At 41.0% G+C, this 20883-nt stretch overlaps 1 long non-coding RNA gene across 1 annotated transcript in view; it reads left to right on the top strand.

The window, feature by feature from the left end:
- The window catches only part of LOC306655932, a 35370-nt gene extending 15776 nt beyond the window's left edge, over positions 1 to 19594 (top strand). Inside the window, exon 3 of the long non-coding RNA XR_013762359.1 lies at positions 19469 to 19594. This is a non-coding gene — a long non-coding RNA (uncharacterized lncRNA). The remainder of the gene's footprint in view (positions 1 to 19468) is intronic.
- Positions 19595 to 20883: the final 1289 nt, after the last annotated feature.

Here is a 20883-nt window from a genome sequence, read left to right on the forward strand (position 1 = left end):
GCCAAACATTAGTAATGAACTGCAGATCCTGGTCAGTCACACAGTCACAGGGGTAAACAACCAACACACTACAGTGTACTGAATTGCTTAACTATGATATTCAGTTGGTTAGGTGTTTTAAATACATTTTCAATTTACTATGATTTTATTGGAATGTGACACCATCGTAAGTCACAGAGCACTTAGTACATCAGAGATGAGAAAACTCTAGCCTGTCACCTGCTTTTGTAGATGAAGTTTATTGGGACTTAACCATGCATTTTCATTTATTCTTTCCTCTGGCTGATTATCTCTTATAAAGGCAGTACTGCATAATTGGGACAGAGACTACATAACCTGCAAAGCCTAAAGTACTTACTGTCTGGCCTTTTATAGAAAACATTTGCTCACTTCTGATCTAAATCATTAACTTCTTGTTTGTTTCATTGGTCAATTGCATACAAACTAATCCCAGGAAAATATGAAACGAAATAACACAAATAAATGTGTTTTCTGCCCAAGTATTTTATCATAGTGATCTTTCAATGAGCACTTACTAGGTAGCAGCCATTGGGCTGAGCATGTTACCTATACCATCCTGTGAAATCCTGACAGGGTCCCATTTTACTTGAAAAAGAAAGTATTGAAGTGAATGTGGTTTCCCAGATTCGCAAAGCTGATATGGACAAATGTATGCCAGCATCAGTTTTCATTTTGTTTTATTCAGTCATTAACTGGATTCTGGGGAGACTAGTGCATGGTAATGATTTAGGTTTGCAATGTTTTAAGTGTTACATTCCCTTGAACTGTCCAAAGGGCAGAGGTGAATGGGCTCATGTAGGACAGAGAGGGTAGTAGTAGAATCCCTGGAAAGTAGTAAGAACACACTGTGGCTCCTATTTTATTTTAGGGGAGTTGTGAATAGCACCATCTGACAGGGTCCTTGATGGGAAAAGTGGAAAATGGAGGAGGAAAATTTGAATAGGGAAAAGGGCTGGAGGATTAATGGATAAGGCATCAAAAGGATCCATATGGGTCCTGTGGATCCTAAGAGTCTAAAGATCAGATTGGACAGTGGAGATGAAAGGCAGAAGGACTTTGGAAATCAAGCTGGAGGATGAAAACCCAGAATGGGAAATTTAAAAATGAAAGTCAGAAGGCAGAGTCCACATAACATAGGTTCAAGAACCCTAGACAAGGATCTGGGCAACCAAATATTGGAATCAAGGCAAAGGGTCCGAGAGAACAGCTGTGTGGTATAGCTGGGAACTTGACAACCTGATGGGAACTTGACATTTTGAAGACCTCTTGCCTAGGCCAGAACCAGACTCTCAGAGTGCCATCCCCTAGGTCTGACGGGAGGCAATTTTTTTTCTACCTGACTGCCCAGAGGAGGGAGGGAAGACAGTTCTCATCAGGTATAAGAAAACTAAGATTCCAGCTCAATGCTTCTCTGAGACAAATGAAGGTTTTTGTGTTGACCTTATCTGTTTCTTTTCCCTTCTATATTTCTGATGTATGCCTTTACTGCCCAAATTTGGTCTATTCCTAACTCTGCCTTCTTCAGTATCCCCAAGTACCCACCATCTTCTGCCATCCCAATTGGAGCATGGCATTTTCTGATCATGTTTTCCAATAATGGCCAAGTTTTCTCTCCTTTGTTCTTTTTTCATGTCATTGACATTGCCTGGAATGACTTTACCCAGTATTACTAGCTGGAAAAATTCCCACTTATTTGACAGAGCCCAGCACATCTCAGTAGCATCTTCAGACTTTCTCGCCCTTCAGGAAGAATTAATTACATCCTCTCTCTGTCCATAGTGCTTCTTACATATGTGCTTCTTTTATGGTCTGGATGTGAGGTGTCCCCCAAAAGCTCATGTGTGAGACAATGCAAGAAGGTTCAGAGGAGAAGGATTGGGTTATGAGAGCCTTAACCCAATCAGTCAATTAATCCCCTGATGCAATTAACCAAGTGGTAACTGAAGGCAGGTAGGGTGTGACTAGAGGAGGTGGGCATTGGGGGTGTGACTTTGGGGTATATATTTTGTATCTGTCAAGTGTAGTCTCTCTCTCTGCTTTCTGATCATTATGTGAGCCACTTCCTTCTGCCACACTCTTCTGCCATGATGTTCAGCCTCACCTCTAGCCCTGAGGAATGGAGCTGGCTGTCTATAGACTGAGACCTCTGAAACTGTGAGCCCTCAAATAAACTTTTCCTCCCCTCCAATTATTCTGGTCAAGTCTTTTTCAGTTACAGCAATGAAAAAACTGACTAAAACGGCTTCCATAGTGCGTCAAAAATGTTTTATATCTCCCCATTATTCTTAGGATAAAAATAAAACCTTCATGAGGCTTACAGGTTCCTATATAGGTCCCATCTACCTTACCAGTCTTGTGCTCAGACTCCCCCTCACTTCCTGACCTCAGGAAACCTGTCTATAAGACTTTCCCTCAGTCTCTTTGCTAAGTTAATCCATAGTTTCCTTGCAGATTTCAGCCAGGAAGCCTTCCCTGGGCTCCACGACTAGATCAAATCCCCCACATTAGGCTCTGAGAGCTCCCTGGGACTCATCTTCATATCCTGTAGCAGAGGCAATTCTACAATTGCTTGTGCAATTATTTGCTTGGCTGTCTCCCCACATACTATATTTGCTAGGAGTTGAAGGAACTTTATTTCTCTTGTTGCTGGTCTGTATTTCCAGTTGTCCAGGCCAGTGCCTGACTCAGAATAGGTGCTGAGCTCACAGTGGTCAAACAAATGAGTCCATGTTTTATTTGTTTCCTTTTGGGTCTTTCTCTTGTTCCAAGCTAGAAAGCTCCTGGAGTCAGGGCCGTTAATTCTTGGTGCTTTATCCCCAGCCCCTTGCTATGTCCCAGCACATATCAAAGTCCTTTACACCTGCTAGGTGCTCAGTCTGTATGCTTGAATGATGTGGCAATTCCATTTCAATGTCACAGATTGGCCTTCAGATTGACCAAGAAGTGTATCCTAAGAGCTTCTTCAATCACAAGGGTTGCAAAACGAGAACATATACATGAAGAAAGTGTGTTCCCATGAAAACTTCTTTACTACACATTTTTTCCAGTCATTCCATGGCTTCTGAGGTTTTTCCCTTTTCAGTGTGCTTTTCTTCCTTCCATGACACTCTGGTTATCCATGTGGCATCCTCAGAGAGTGGCTTTTTCTTCTTCTCTGGACCTTCAGCTTTCAGTTTTCTTTCCTGATAATTTTACCACAATCACATTTCTGTACCTGCTCCTTTTCTACCCCAGGGCTTCTGCTGCACCCCAGGGACAATTATTTACTTTCTTAGTTCTGCCAGCTAAAGTCTATTCTCATCCTCCCACTTAGATTTTTTTAAAAAATGAAATCACAATATGAAGAGAGTATCAAGAATAAAACAATAAAAAGAAAGAGATGAAAAGATTGTGTTCCTCCACTTGAAGCAAAAGAATTTTGAAGGCACATGTAGGAGGAATAGGTTTTGTTGGGGGGTGGGCAGTGGGTAACTTCTGCTGTTCTTTTTGTTTGAAAGCAACAGAGGAAAATTACTGAAATGACTCAATATTCTCATAGTTACACTGTGAAATATCTGCAAGAATGGTTACTCCAGACCTCAACATCCTCCTCCTGAATGACAGAATAAACCTAGATCAGTTGGACAGTTGTCAGACTCTCCAGGGACCCCAGAGTCTGCATCAGGGGATGATAGGTGGCTCCCTGGAACTTCCAGACTTCACTTGGGCTTCAAAAAGAGCACTTTTGATGAAATTTGATTGTGGCCCTTTTTCACTGCTTAGTTAAGTGTTCAAAATACAGGTATTTGTTGGGTGAATGATTTCAGCTTACTGATGAGAATTTCTTATAAAGAATTCATTTGGAGGAAAAAGAAAGTTTCATTGATTAAAAAAAGCAAGTGTGAAAACCACTGAATTAAATGCTTTGTAAAGCCTCCTGTGTTCTAAAAACAATTCTATGAAGTTTTAGGATGACGATAATATAAAAGATAAGTAACATGATAACCTCCCACAATATATTTTCTTCATTTCAAAATCACAATCAATAAAATATGCATGAAAAATCTTAAAACAACTGAGCACTTAGACAATGACTTCAATGTGTGATTTATTGTCCTATTTTTGCCTGCAATTCCTTTCAGCATCAAACCTACCTCCCTGGGAGGTTTCAGAAGCCACAGAAAGTGGTATCCTCCATGTTCTCAGCTCTAACCCCTCTCCTAACACAACTTCACACCTCCAGCTCTTTCCTGGGTTGGGAGCATGTGCCCTGACCACCATACCCATTGCATGCTTTTTGCTGTAATAGAGGTTATCCTCTGCCTGAGCCTTCTCCAATGTGACAGTCTGCTCAACTTGATGGTGCTCAAAAAATACTAACCTCGTATAGACTGTTGAAAGAAGATATTTTACCCTATTAACTTGAGCTCCTCAGATACAACCAGAACATCAGGCCTTGAGGATCAGTTCCGGGATTCCTCCAAAAGTGACTGGAGGATACAAGAATTGTCACACAGTTTCTGTGTTTAGCCAACACGGCACTCGGGGGGAAAGCCACCCCTGAGAAGCACAAGAGGCCAGTTTGGAAATATTGGCTAAATGCTCCCTTGGCTTATAATCTTTTCCTGCAGGTTTCACAAGTAAATATCTACATTAGGCATTTTTGTAAGTAACGTGACATATTTTCCTTCCTTCCTTCCTTCCTTCTTCCTTCCTTCCTTCCTTCCTTCCTCCCTCCCTCCCTCCCTTCCTCCCTCCCTCTCTTCCTCCTTTCCTCCCTTCCTCCCTTCCTTCCTCCTTTCTTTTTCTTTTTAATGTGAACCATAAGCCTCAAGTTCTCAGTCAAGGCAATGTGTGCACCAGATTAGGAACCAGCCTAAGGGAAGTCAGTATAGTGGACTCAGTGTTCCTTTTCCCTGTATCTCTCCTCCCTGCTTTTATAGCAAACAGCACCCACTCTTCTTTGGAGAATGATTCCATCTCATTCCATGTGGTGATGGGGGGAGCTACTAGCATGATCCCTGTTTCACCCAACTCCCAGTCACATAAGGATAAATGACTCAGGCCTGCCACTTTACTGTGATCCATTCCCCTGAAAACAGGAATGAGTTCATGAGTTGAGCGTATGGAAGGGCCAACCAGATACCTGTCATGGGATGATAACCAGAAGCTGGGAGAAAGGTGTTTCTGATTCTGATGGATGCCTGCACTTGGGATATCATGAGATTCTAACTGCCAGGGAGAAGGTCATTTGCCCAAGAGAATAAGAGCGACACTCATGAGGGAAATGACGCTGAGAAGTGGAGACCCGAGGACCTCATTTGACTCCAGGTTCCCTTGTAACGCACCCCAACCATAGTACATAAACTGGTTCTCCTTTTTGTTTAGGCTCATTCACATTAGGTTTCTTTCACTTGCAAGAAGAAGAGGTTTGGCCAACACAGAAACTGGAATCTTGAAGCAGAGCATCGTTAATGATGGACTCTACAGTGTGAACTTACTTGAGGTGAAGCAAGAAACTGTGAAGAGTCTCCCATCCCAGGTTGGGAAGATCAAATGTTTGCTGGGCTGTAGCACAGAGGTTGAATCATTATCACCTTTGGGATTTTAGACTATGATTTTGCCATATCTGGAACCTCAGGAGTTTTGTTTTAAAAAACATCAAAATGTTGGAGAGTGATGCCAATTTTTGCAGTCTTCACTATTGCCGTGGAATAAAGGGATGGTTTGGTGAGTTAAAAGCAGAAAATAGCACGTCTTTCTTGATAGCCAGAAAGCCAAGAGCACGAAGGGTAAGATAATTATGTATTGTAGAACTGCAGATGTCAAATATCTGTCCCATTCTCAATTTAGTATAAAGATGCAAGATTATAAGGCAATCAGAGAAAGGCCAGAGAATGTGGGAATGCTTCCCAAATACTTCCTGCTCTGTGCCACTCTGCTAAACAAAGATAACAATTACCCTCATGCAAAGCCCTCATCCAATGGGATATGGCCTGGGGGCCAAGGGCTGATTTGCTCTGACTTACCACCTCAGTTTATTGTTTTATACAGTCCTCACACAGTGACCAAGATTGATGCATAAAACGGAGTCTAAGAGTGTGGGCAGAAGACCAAGGCTCGTTGCTAAGAGACAGAAACTTGAAAATCAGGATTCAGATTTACAAATTGTGACTGGCCAAGATTTCTGGCATTGGTTCCAAGCTAATGGAGTTTTCTTAGAGTTGAGTCCATTAAAAAATTACTAGAATTTTAAGGAGTTATGTTATCTTAGAAATCCCACATCTAGAAATGGACCTGGGCTGGCTCAACCTCTAAGACCATTCCTAGGTCTCTCTGATATTGGGGCTGTCAAAGAGACCCTAAAATATCCCTTCACAAGGAAACCTTGGTGTTCCATGGCCAAGGAACAGTCTCCCTGTTAAGTAGGACGAAGGTGGCATTGGCTTCCCTTAGAAGCCTTCCAGCCCTAGGGCATCCATTCTTATGATTTCTTTCCAGTAGGATATGGCATATGGTATTTGTATTCTTTCCTCTTCTCTGCTTACCAAATGACAGTTTTCCTCCATGTTTTTTTTCTGTGTCCTTCTACTATTTTATACAGGGAATGTTAAAGATGGAAAATGTTGTCAGTTAGCCCTAGGTTGTAAGAAACCATATCTGAACTTAGTCAGGGTCTGTATATGACCCAGAGATGTTGAACTTGGATATGATTCAGAATACCTCTCTTTAGTGAGAAGCAGATCAAATTCTCAAGTGAGGACACCTTTGAAATCTGCAAAATCACAAGTATTGGATAAATGTGTGGGCTAGGAAATCAAAGGGTAGGACAGAGTAAGTGTCTACTGTCCTTGTCATCCCAAGATGTCTTCACCCTTTTCTAGCATTGACTCCCATATTTTTCTTTGCAAGATTGTTCCTTCCCATTCTGTGGGATACTAATTGATCACAATATTTTCTTGTTACAGAGATGGGCAGTCCTTGTACTCCTTCTTCTAGAAACAGTGATTGGTCCAAGGATTGTAAACACTGTCAAGCAGGCCCTTACCTGAGATGTTATATAAGTTTCTAGAAGAATAAACTTTCCATTTCTGCTGGAGTTTTAGTACTAGAATTTTCTAGGACTGGGATTACAGTGACCACTTTCCCCACCAAATTGAAAGGAATATATATAAAAAGAATGAGATTTGCTTAGAAAGAGAAACAGAGGTAAGGGAGAGAGGAAGAAAAAGAAATGCCCCAAGACAGACAGACTGAGACTTAAAAGCTAAAATTTTTTAAAAAATTTTTAATTTTAATTAAAAATCATAAATTTACATAGGGCAATGTTGTTTGATTCATTTTGTTATTTTTTCCCCTTCCCCCCTCCCCTCCCACCCCTCTTTTCCCTCTATACATTCCTTTCTTCCTCATTCTTACCACCCTCCTTATCCCTAACCCTAAACCTAACCCTAACCCTAACACTAACCCCTCCTACCCCCGACACCCGTATGTCCTAATCCGCTTATCAGCGAGATCATTTGTCCTTTAGTTTTTTGAGATTGGCTTATCTCACTTAGCATGATACCCTCCAATTTCATCCATTTGCCTGCGAATGCCATAATTTTGTCATTCCTCATGGTGGAGTAATATTCCATTGTATATATATGCCACAGTTTCTTTATCCATTCATCAACTGAAGGGCATCTGGGTTGGTTCCACAATCTGGCTATAGTGAATTGAGCAGCTATGAACATTGATGTGGCTGTATCTCTGTAGTATGCTGATTTTAAGTCCTTTGGGTATAGGCCAAGGAGTGGGATAGCTGGGTCAAATGGTGGGTCCATTCCAAGCTTTCTGAGGAATCTCCATACTGCTTTCCAGAGTGGCTGCACTAATTTGCAACCCCACCAGCAATGTATGAGTGTACCTTTTTCCCCACATTCTCGCCAACACCTATTGTTGCTTATGTTCTTGATAATCACCATTCTAATTGGGGTGAGATGAAATCTTAGGGTAGTTTTGATTTGCATTTCTCTTATTACTAGAGATGTTGAACATTTTTTCATATATCTGTTGATTGCTTGTACATCTTCTTCTGTGAAGTGTCTGTTCATTTCCTTAGCCCATTTGCTGATTGGATTATTTGTATTCTTGGTGTAGACTTTTTTGAGTTCTTTATAGATTCGGGATATTAGCGCTCTATCTGAAGTATGATTGGCAAAGATATTCTCCCACTCTGTAGGCTCTCTCTTCACATTACTGATTGTTTCCTTTGCTGAGAGAAAGTTTTTTTAGTTTGAATCTATCCCAGTTGTTGATTCTTGCTTTTATTTCTTGGGCTATGGGAGTCCTGTTAAGGAAGTCTGCTCCTAAGCCAACAAGTTGAAGGTTTGGGCCTACTTTTTCTTCTATAAGATGCAGGGTCTCTGGTCTGATTCCGAGTTCCTTGATCCATTGTGAGTTGAGTTTTGTGCAGGGTGAGAGATAAGGGTTTAATTTCATTCTGTTGCATATGGTTTTCCAGTTTTCCCAGCACCATTTGTTGAAGAGGCTATCTTTTCTCCATTGCATATTTTTAGCCCTTTGACTAGTATGAGAAAATTGTATTTATTTGGGTTTGTGTCCATGTCCTCTATTCTGTACCATTGATCTACCTGTCTATTTTGGTACCAATACCATGCCGTTTTTGTTACTATTGCTTTGTAATAGAGTTGAAGATCTGGTATTGCGATACCACCTGCTTCGCTCTTTCTACTGAGGATTGCTTTAGCTATTCTGGGTTTCTTATTCTTCCAGATGAATTTCATAATTGCTTGCTCTATTTCTACAAGGTACATCATTGGGATTTTAATTGGAATTGCATTGAATCTATATAGCACTTTTGGTAGTATGGCCATTTTGACAATATTAATTCTTCCTATCCATGAACATGGGAGATCTTTCCATCTTCTAAGATTTTCTTTAATTTCTTTCTTTAGTGTTCTGTAGTTCTCATTGTAGAGGTCTTTCACCTCTTTTGTGAGATTGATTCCCAAGTATTTTATTTTTTTTGATGCTATTGTGAATGGGGTAGTTTTCCTAATTTCTCTTTCTGAAGATTCATCACTTATGTATAAAAATGCATTGGATTTATGAACATTGATCTTGTAACCTGCTACTTTACTGAGTTCACTTATGAGTTCTAAGAGTTTTCTGGTGGAATTTCCAGGTTCCTCTAAGTATATAATCATGTCATCAGCAAACAGGGATAGTTTGAGTTCCTCTTTTCCAATTCGTATCCCTTTAATTTCTTTGGTTTGTCTAATTGCTCTGGCTAGAGTCTCAAGAACAATGTTGAATAGAAGTGGTGAAAGAGGGCATCCCTGCCTTGTTCCAGTTTTTAGGGGGAATGCTTTCAGTTTTTCACCATTTAGAATGATATTGCCCATGGGCTTAGCATAGATGGCCTTCACAATGTTAAGGAATGATCCCACTACCCCAATTTTTTCTAGTGTTTTGAGCATGAAGGGGTGCCGAATTTTATCGAATGCTTTTTCTGCATCTATTGAAATAATCATGTGATTCTTAACTTTTAGTCTGTTGATATGGTGAATGACATTTATTGATTTCCGGATGTTGAACCAACCTTGCATCCCTGGGATAAAACCCACTTGATCGTGATGCACTATCTTTTTAATATATTTTTGTATGCGATTTGCTAAAATTTTGTTGAGAATTTTTGCGTCGATGTTCATTAAGGATATTGGTCTGAAATTTTCTTTCCTTGATGTATCTCTGTCTGGTTTAGGTATCAGGGTGATATTGGCTTCATAGAATGAGTTTGGGAGGGTTCCCTCCTCTTCTATTTTATGGAATACTTTGAGAAGTATTGGAATGAGCTCTTCTTTAAAGGTTCTGTAGAACTCGGCTGAGAATCCATCTGGTCCCGGACTTTTCTTTGTTGGTAGGCTTTTGATGACCTCTTCTATTTCATTGCTTGAAATTGATTTATTTAAGTTGTGTATATCTTCCTCGTTCAGTTTAGGCAATTCATATGTCTCTAGAAACTTGTTGATGTCTTCGAGGTTTTCTGTTTTGTTGGAGTATAGATTTTCAAAATAGCTTCTAATTATGTTTTGTATTTCACTCGTGTCTGTTGTGATATTTCCTTGTTCATTCGGAATTTTAGTAATTTGAGTTTTCTCCCTTTTTCTCTTTGTTAGCATGGCTAAGGGTTTATCAATTTTGTTTATTTTTTCAAAGAACCAACTATTTATTTTGTTAATTTTTCCGATTGTTTCTTTTGTTTCAATTTCATTGATTTCAGCTCTGATTTTAACTATTTCCTGTCTTCTACTACTTTTGGTGTTGGTCTGTTCTTCTTTTTCTAGGGCTTTGAGCTGTAGTGTTAAGTCATTTATTTGTTGATTTCTACTTCTTTTGTTGAATGCACCCCATGAAATAAATCTTCCTCTCAGTACTGCTTTCATAGTGTCCCAGAGATTTTGATATGATGTGTCTTTGTTCTCATTTACTTCTAAGAATTTTTAAATTTCCCTCCTGATGTCTTCTGTTATCCATTCATCGTATAATAGTGTATTATTTAATCTCCAAGTATTGGAGAAGTTTCTGTTTTTTATTCTGTCATTTATTTCTAATTTCAGTCCATTATGATCTGATAGAGTACAAGGTAGTATCTCTATCTTCTTGTATTTGCTAACAGTAGCTTTGTGGCATAAAACATGGTCTATTTTAGAGAAGGATCCATGTGCTGCTGAGAAGAAAGTGTATTCGTTCTTTGTTGGATGGTATATTCTATATAAGTCGGTTAAGTCTAAATTGTTGATTGTGTTATTGAGATCTATGGTTTCTTTGTTCAATTTTTGTTTGGACGATCTATCCAGCGGTGAGAGAGGTGTGTTAAAATCGCCTAGTATTATTGTGTTGTGGTCTATTTGATTTCTGGATTTGAGAAGGATTTGTTTGACGTACATGGATGAGCCAATGTTCGGGGCATAGATATTTATGATTGTTATGTCTTGCTGATTTATGCTTCCCTTACGCAGTATGTAATGTCCTTCTTTATCCCTTCTGACTAGTTTTGGCTTGAAGTCCACATTATCTGAAATGAGGATTGATACTCCAGCTTTTTTGCTGTGTCCGTGTGCATGGTATGTTTTTTCCCATCCTTTCACCTTCAGTCTATGGGTATCTCTTTCTATGAGATGGGTCTCTTGCAGGCAGCATATTGTTGGATTTTTCTTTTTAATCCAATCTGCCAGTCTATGTCTTTGATTGATGAGTTCAGGCCATTAACATTCACAGTTATTATTGTGATATGATTTGTATTCCTATTCATTGGACTCATTTTTGTTTTTTGACCTGATTTGGTTTCTCCTTTATTTGGCTATTCCTTTAGGCTAGTTCCTCCCGTTGCTGATTTACATCGTTGTTTTTCATCTCTTCCTCATGGAATATTTTGCTGAGAATGTTCTGTAATGCCGGCTTTCTTTTAGTAAATTCCTTTAGCTTTTCTTTATCGTGGAAGGATTTCATCTCATCGTCAAATCTGAAAGTAAGTTTTGCTGGGTATAAAATTCTTGGTTGGCATCCATTTTCTTTCAGGGCTTGGTAAATGTTGTTCCAGGCCCTTCTAGCTTTTAGTGTCTGGACTGAAAAATCTGCTGATATTCTTATTGGTTTTCCCCTGAATGTAATCTGATTCTTTTCTCTCGCGGCCTTTAAACTTCTGTCTTTATTTTGAATGTTAGGTATTTTCATAATAATGTGCCTTGGTGTAGGTCTGTTGTAATTTTGCATATTTGGAGTCCTATAAGCCTCTTGTACTTGGTTTTCCATTTCATTCTTGAGATTTGGGAAATTTTCTGATATTATTTCATTGAATAGATTGTTCATTCCTTTGGTTTGTTTCTCTAAGCCTTCCTCAATCCCAATTATTCTTAAATTTGGTCTCTTCATGATATCCCATAATTCTTGTAGATTCTGTTCATGATTTCTTACCATCTTCTCTGTTTGTCAACCTTGTTTTCAAGATTAAATATTTTGTCTTCAATATCTGAAGTTCTGTCTTCCAGGTGATCTATCCTATTGTTTATGCTTTCTATGGCGTTTTTAACTTGGTTTATTGTTTCCTTCATTTCAAAGATTTCCGTTTGGTTTTTTTTCAGTATCTCTAACTCTTTATTGAAATGCTCTTTTGCTTCTGTTATTTGCTCTTTTAACTGTTGATTAGTGCGTTCTTTTAATGCCTGCATTTGTTCTTTCATCTCCTCGTTTTTGCTTCCCTGATTGTTTTAATTATGTACATTCTGAACTCCCTTTCAGACATTTCTTCTGCTGTGCTGTCATTGGGTTTTATCGATATAGTATCTAGGTTTGTTTTGGACATTTTCTTCCCTTGTTTTCTCATATTGGTCAGATGTCAATGGGACTCTGTGATATTGTAGATTTCCTCTATTGGCTTATAGTGACCCTGTAGATTTCCAGTGTATCACCTACCAGCCTTCAGTAGCCAGAAGTCTTGGATTAATTTGATAATGCAGTGCTTCCGAAGAATGCTGCCCCTAGCCCGCTACCGGTTCCAGGGAAAGAGACCTGGAGAGGTCTCTTGTTGCACAGCCCTGGTTCCAGAGGCTGGTTGGAGGTTGGAGGTCTCCACTGGCTTGGGGACTTGTGGCTGGCTCTGTGTAGACAGGCTCTCACTGGGTGATTTGCCCCGAGAAGCTAGCCTAGAGAGGCGCTTCCTGCTGGAGGGGGGCTGGGCTGCTTGGGGAAGTCCCTGGCGCCCTGTGCTGGTCACTGAAGCAACCTGTGGGCGGGCTGTAGCTGGCAGTGGGGCGGGCTGGAGCTGGCTGGGCGGGCCGGAGCTGGCCGCGCTGCTTCTGTGCAGAAGGGCTCTCACTGGGGGGCCTGTTCCGAGAGGCTGGAGGATTTGTCCCTGTGGGCGGAGCCCACCGCCAGACTGCACAGAGCTACCTGGGGGAGACGCTATCTGCCCTGTCCCACTCTACTAAGCCACTCGAATCCGGGCCTGCCGCCCAGCTGAGCTTCGCTGGGTCGGGGAGACTCACCTCGTGGTTCTATCTTAGTCCGAGTCTCTCAATGCCTCCCCTTCTTGAATCCTGCGTTCTGGGGCGACTGGAGATGCAGTCACCCTCTAGTCCACCATCTTGGATCGCCCCGTGGAAAAAGCCTGCAGCTGGAGGGGGACAATGCTGCCTGGAGAGGTCTCTGGCTGCCCAGCCCTGGTCCCAGAAGCCGCTTGCGTGTCGAATATCTCCACTGGCTTGGGGACTTGTGGCTGGCTCTGCGTCGAGAGGCTCTCACTGGGCGGTCTGCCCCGGGAAGCTAGCCTAGAGAGGCGCTTCCCGCCGGAGAGGGCTAAAAAGCTAAATTTAAAACAGTTATTTCTGAAAAAAAGTTCTATATCCAACCTCCTAGTGACAAAAAACCAATGCATTCCCAATTGTTTTAAGCTAGTTTGAGTTGAACTTGGGTGCTTGCAACTGAGAGAATCCTAACCAATAAGATTGGCCATTGTGCACATGAAGCTAGGAAACCTCTTCTGAAGGTTTTATTAGGGGCCTTAACAGTAGTTTTGTCATGCTGGGAGCACTAAAGTTACCACTTACTGTCACACTTGGGACATCAGGTCAGACAGCTGCTCTACCTGAGCAATGCATAAATGTTAAGTGACTTATACTGAATCAATAGCATCTTGCTAATGCAACTCTAGAAAGACCTCTTTAGAACCTTCTATGATGAACCACTTTGGACTGCTAAAGTCAGCAAATTAGGCCATTAATTGAATCATATATATGAGCAGAATATTGGTTAGTCTTCCAGGCTCGTCCTGAGACTCAAGATGATCTTTGGCAAGGAGAGGAAGAAAGTTCTTCAAAGATTCATTTAAGCAAGTCCACTAATACCATGGGAAGCTGTTAGTGCCATAGGGTGGCTAGCAATGTTATGCCTGAAATTCTATACCTGGGAAGCCCATGGCCCATTTATAGGAGATGAGAATGGACAAGCTTGCCAGGCATAGCTCTGCTTTTCCCCTCTGCTTATCATAACTTATTTCATGATATGTTGTCAGTGTCAGAACCTCCTACAGAGACACATTATGGGTAGATGCCAATGAATCATGGTGTTTTGTTAACCAACAAGACTAGTTATCAACCTGCTCCAAGTTTGGAAAGAGATGTTGGATCAGTCTCAGTTTCAGAGAAACTGTGAGGCTTCTCTATGTACAGGTATTTTGGGCTTCCTGTCCTCAGGAAGAACTAGTATCTTACAACTCTTTTGACTGTAAGACACTACTACAATACCTGTGTAGTGGCAAGCTGTATGGAGGGAGTTGCTCTATAATCTAACTCTCAGTATTCTAGTGAATACTGAGTCTTAGAACTGTGACCTTCACAAGTGTTTCTCCTATGGTACAGCTCTTATTTCCCTGCATTCTGCTCTTTTCCAATCTATTTCCTTGAAGTTCTGGCCTCTGTTGACTATGTCTTTTACCCTTAGGTGAGATGGTATGATAGTTATTCCTGGTTGTCAACTTGACTGTATTGAGAGATGCCTAGAAAATAGGTACGGCACACTTGCAGGTGTGTCTATAAGTGTTTCCAGAGATGACTGGCATGTGGGTCAGTGAATTGAGAGGGAAAGACCTTCTCTGATTGTGGGCTGCACCAACAGACTGGGACATTTATGGGACAAGAAGCAGAAGGAAGGAGCAACTCACATGTATGCACATCCTTGACTCTTCATGAGCAGACACATTTTTTTACTTCTGTTATCGCCATGAACATCAATCTCCAGATTCTTCAACTTTTGGACATGAACTTGCTCCAGCTTCGGGGAGCTTCCAGGCCTTCAGCCTTGGACTGGGGTTGTATTATTGTCCCTCTTGTTCTGAACTTTTTGGTTTTGGGGACTGAAAAATTACTGCAACCAGCAGATGGCCATTGTGGGACTATTTAGCCTCAGATTGTGTGAGCCAATTTAATAAATCCCCTGTTATAATTATGTACATTCTATTGGTGCTGTACCTGTGCAGAACCCTGACTTGCACAGTTAGGGATGCTACAGGGGGCTGGGATGGGAATAATGCCCTTCCTGGAGCTGGGATGAGACTGGCAAAGTTGTTTTTCCTTAGAGAGTAGGGTAGGTATTTGTTACGGAGAAGTCTCTGGTGGATTGAACTAAAGGACTTTTCTTTCTCCTGAGCATCTTTCTCAGTTCTTCACCAGGAGCTCTGGTAGGATTCCTCACAGGAAAGTTGATGAAGTTGTGGGAGTCTCATTAAGACTATGGTCTCCAGGAATTTTTCCCTCTCATATCACTCCACACTCAGCCTCCTGTAGTACATCAAAGTTTAAACATATTTGCTAGTTTATGGCTCCAGTAGCTTCCATTCCAGGAAAGCAGATCTTGACTATGTTTCTTTGCAGGCCTCATCTCTCCAGATTTCAGAGTTGTAATTTGCCCTGCAACCTCAGTCCCCAGAGAGATGCAAGAAAAGTCATTGACTTTCATTTTGCTTAGATTTTTCTTCTTGTCACAAAATTGGTAATGATAATTTTCAAGCTCTGTTACATAGCTGAAGCCAGAGGTCACAAGAGAATTTCAGTTTACCAGTTCCTTCTTGGTCCTCAGCCCTTGACCCCTTCCATGGTCACCATGCAGCAGGAAGACAAGGCACATGGTCACATCTTCACAGCCTATTCTAATAACTCTTTGGGTCCCTGTAGTCAGACACTTGGTTAAGGAAGTCGAGTGTTGCTTCTCAGATCAATACCCTGTCCTCACTGACCATAAACCAGGGCACTATCGATCTCTTAGAATTCTTTTAACACTTGTCAAGTGAAATCACTTATTAATGAGTCAAAACATTTTTTTATTGCAGCTCCAATCCTGTCTGATAGTTATTTACCCACAAATCACTTCTCTCCTTTTCAACAAAGTCTTCAGTTGATGAATTTCTCTGTCATTTTTGTTATTGTATAGTTTTAGACTTATAAAGGAATATACCAGCACAGATGATAGGGAAGTCAAATAATATGAATATTTTAACTTCATGATTGCTCAACAAGATATATGTGACCTAAGAACATTTGGAGGAAGTTTGATACCTGTGATGTCTTGAAATGATAACTCCTGTTGATGATACTCAAGGCACATATTCAGCCCTTAGACAATTGTTTTAGTCAGTTTTTGCATCACTGTGACCAAAATACCCAACATGAAAAACTTAATGGAGGAAAAGTTTGTTTGGGGTTCAGTTTCAGAGGTCTCAGTCTGTAAATGGTTGACTCCATTGCTCTGGGTCCAAGTGAGGCAGCACAACATGGAGGAGGGGCCCAGCAGAAGAAAACTGCTCTGCTCATGGAGGGCTCAGGAAGCAGAGGAGAAAGGGGCCTGCAGAGGAAATGCACCTTTCCAGAGTATGTCCCCAGTCATGCCCCATCTGCTGAGAGTTACCACTTAGTCATTCGAACTAGGATGGACTGATTAGGTTAAGCTCTCACAAGTCAATCACTTGAACTCTGAACACGCCTGCATTAAAACAGAATTTTTTGGGGGGGAGGGGGGACATCTCACATCCAAACCATGACAACCACACAAGTGTCCCCACTCATGATGTTTAAATACTTTACGGGATGTAAAGTTTTGGAGGGAGAGGCAATCTATGACTGATATATTGGTGTAATAGGAAGGTGAGATCAAATTGAAATTTTCTGTGGAAAGAAGGCAATCTTAATCATTGTAGTCTTGTCATTTAACTACAGTGGTTGAAGTGGAACTCTTTTAAGGGGTATGATTTGAGCACAATCCTACTGATAGGTCAAAAGCTCACGAGTTCTGGAGCAGGGTGCAAGATAAAACAGCACTTGAATTTTCCAGACTTTTTAAGGTCAGATAGGTTGGTAGCTCATGCATTTTTCATCTTTGCTAAATGCTGGAAGAATGTAAAAAGAAATGGAAAATGATTATTTTATATTTTAAGCCCCCAAGCTCCATATCTCCCTCTTTTTAAATTTAAAGTGTTAATTATAAGTATTTTTTAAGGATTATTTCAGTGTGTAGGGGTCTATGTCAGATGGTGTTGAAAAAGCTAAACTATTTGAGCAATTTCAAATTATTATAGCTGTATTCCACTCTAGCATATTTTACATGAAGGAGAAAAATATTTAAAGTACTGCTCAGGTCTCTTTATTTGCTACAAGGTGAAAAGTTGAGTCATTCCCATGTTGATAGTAATCTAAACTAACACACAACTTACAAAGTATGTTCTGGTTTGCTATTTGAGTAGCAGAATTATATGCTAAGCTTGGATATGAGGGTTATCTGCTATCACTCTTCAATCTCAAGCTAGAAAGAGAATTAGACTAAAACTTATTTGTTCCCTACTGCAAGTCACTGGACGAGCTTATAGGTATGACTATGGATAAATCATGTTTTCTTGGCAGTGCTCTATAATTTTATCAATACCAAACTGCTGAATCTTCTGTCTACCATTTAATGACTTTGGAGTATGATTTGGGTTCAAAGATAACAGCTTGCACTGAATTCAAGAACTTCTTTTTCACATGCGACTTTACCAAAACAAGGGAAAGATATAGGTGGTTGTCTGTGATTTTCCATTCTGCTTGTGTTTATCACTGAAATAAACCTGAGGTTGGTGATCTTGGCTATGTGGTTGGAAGGAAATGTCTGCCAGGTCAGAGAAGCATAGACTGCTTTATACCGATAGTCATATTTTCACCAAGAAACCACTTAGCCCACCATATAAAGCCATAATTATTCTACTCTGCATGAACATGGATTCTAGACCTTGAAATTCTTTTTGTAGAAGGACTGGGCTAAATGACTCTGAACTATAGCTGTGTTGAAAAGTCTAGGAATTCTCCAAGGATGTCCACTTGTGAACTTTCTCTGGGATGATCCATTCTTGGCCATTATAACCACACACAAGATGTAAGTTCTGGTCCCAAAGAAGAGCACAGTTTGGCTCCTCTCAGCTACTTGAGCTCCACTCAAGCATCTGTCATCAGAGACCAAGTTTGAAAAGGAGTCTGACTTCCAGCTGCTGCCAACTGAGGTAACTCCTCCAGAGATCCCATCTTGAGAAGGATATGTCTTCAGTGGTAATGACATTAGCTTCACTTCATTAATGTCTTGGCACTTCTCTAGGTAAGTGTGTAGCTCGCCTTCCTTCCTTTGGACATGGTAGACAACTTGTCACCCATTCAAATTCCTCTTGGTTCCAACCAGTTCTATGGAAGCTTTGATCATCTCCAGACCATTGCCAAGGGATAGTGTGGAAGTCCTGGGCTAAGGACTTCTTTTCTTTCTGTGTGTGTGTTGAGATTTCTCTGATTTTTCAGCATGGAAATTCCTAGAACAGGTCTAGGATTCTTTCTGTTTAAGTCAGAATTGCAGGGAGGGCTTGGGGTTATTCATGATCACTGGAGGGCCAGAGTCACTGATAAATACCTTCCTTTTTTATTCCCTGGGTAGATGGTCTGAACCACATTTGTAAGGGTCTTCAGAAGGTCTTGGTGGGATCAAATGCCAGTTGCCTATAGTCAACCCACTAGCACTTCTTCACATGGCCTTTCTTTTGTCACTCTTCCCACCCTGTGCTCCTGCTCTCTGACATCACATTCAGAAACAAACTACCTGTAGTAGGCCTTGGTCTCAGACTCTGCTTTCAAGGAACCCCAGGTAAGATACTTTGACACAAAGTTCTAAATCGAGCTTCTTGAGTCTCAGACTAAGATGTCAGCTTTGCCTCCTCTGTATCATCTGTTTTTCTGGAGAGTGAGATCTTCTGTCAGTCCCATTGGGTTGTCTGCTATAGAACCTTTGTGAAAATCTTCTGAAAGGAATGACATATGAGAAGTGACTGAGAGGATATAACCTTGACAGGGATTAACTAAGAGGTGTACTGACTATATCAGGATCCTGAGGGAAAACAGATGGCAGCTGAAGTCAAGGTAATTTGAGGATGGCTTACAGACAAAGGGACTCATATCGAAGATGTGGGCAGGGTGTAGGCAGACCATCAGAGCAGAGCAGGAGCTCAGGGTTAGCACTGACAGTACCCTGAGGCTAGGGTTGCCAGAGAAAATACAGTCTGCCCCGTTAAACTTGAAATTGAGGAAAACAATGGAAAATCTCACTATAAGTATGACTCAAATATTGCATGGGACATATATTTAACAATCTACAGTTTATCTGAAATTCAAATTTCACTAGCCATCTCGTATTGGTATTTGCTAAATGTGACATCTTAATCTTAGACTCAAAGGGAAAGGAAGAGAAGAGAACTTGTAAGGAGAGTCATGTAGCTATTTTGGAGGGAGTAGAAAGCTCCTGTCTGGGGATGCAGACAATTCAAGGCAACCTAACAGGAAGGGAACCTGCAAATAAATACAAAACTGTGATCTCAATCTTTTCTCCTCCTCTGATCTTCTGCCAGGGTTCGCCAAGGCTGAACCCAACCAGAAGTCAGAGGGGAGCCTTGAATGTGAGCCCTCTGGTCAGCCTCTGTGGACAAGGAGCGATGGCATCCAGAGGGGCAAAGGGAAAGATCAGCAAGACCACCATGCCTCTTCTGCTGTAATGTGCTTCAGTAAGCATTACCCATGGTCCTGCTGACATCACAGGGAGTAAGCAGCAACCCTAGACTGGGAACCAGGACATCTGATAATAGTGATTCCCCTCCCAGTCACCCTCTTTTATCATTCTTTCATTGGTATGTGCTTTGGTTAATTCAAAAGCTGTAAAAAGTTTTAAGTCTTTGAGGAATGGGAGAGTCGGTGGGTATAATTGAGGAAAAAATGCTTCTTATCTCTCAGTATTTTTCTGAATCAGAAGGAATGTGTCCAGTGTCAATTCTGCAGGTTCTAGTACCTCTTAATTCTTTCATTTTATCATTTTATTACCTGTGGGTTTTGCTTGTGGATCACATATCATAGAAGGCTCTTAATATTTAGATGCTAGGAATATTTGAAAACCATCATATTTGAAATGATATCTATAGTCTGCAACTCCCTTGGCATGAAGCCTATGGTGGGTGAGTTCACCTCATGGCTCATAGCCACAATGTCAATTTCCTAGCCAGATGCCATGGTGCACGTTTGTAATCCCAGCAGCTTGGGAACCTGAGGCAGGAGGATCACAGGTTCAAAGTCAGCCTCAGCAACTTAGTGAGGCTGTAAGCAAGCTTGTGAGACCCTGTCTCAAAATAAAAAATAATAAAGGGCTGGGTATGTGGCTCAGGTGTTGAGTGGCCTTGGGTCAAATCTCTGGTGCGTGCGCGCATGCGCGCGCACACACACACACACACACACACACACACACAGACAATATCAATTTTCTAACTAGGAAATTTCATTTTATTCCCTTAGTAGGTCTTTAAATATTGTCTTTATCATGGTCACTAGTGCTAGTGTTTAGCTGTTTTTCCAGGGCTGTTTGCATGAAGAAACAAAGGTTGAGTCATGTCATGAACATAATTGCATGAGCAAAGGACAACTATGTGGTGAAAAGGCATGTGCCAGCCTCCCTGCCATCTAAATGACTCAGGCCCTCTCAGATGGCATGATTCACATGCATGCTTCAGAACATTTAGAATAATAACTTGCTGAGGAACTTCCCAGGTTACTTTTCAGTTATTGAAACTGTTGCATACTCAAATGTCTGTTATAAGGACAATGGCTTGAATATGCAGAGTGCTTACACTCAGGTTCCTACTCTTGGTACTTTGCATATATCATCTTATTTAACACCTACAACAACCCTCTAAAACCCATTCTCAAATAGAGAAAACTAAGGTGTTCAGAACAACTTGCCCAAACTCCATAGCCAGTATGCTAAAAAATACAGGTCTTT

Source organism: Sciurus vulgaris (genome assembly GCF_902686455.1).
Source record: "Sciurus vulgaris genome assembly, chromosome: 3".
Taxonomy (NCBI): Eukaryota; Metazoa; Chordata; class Mammalia; order Rodentia; family Sciuridae; genus Sciurus; species Sciurus vulgaris.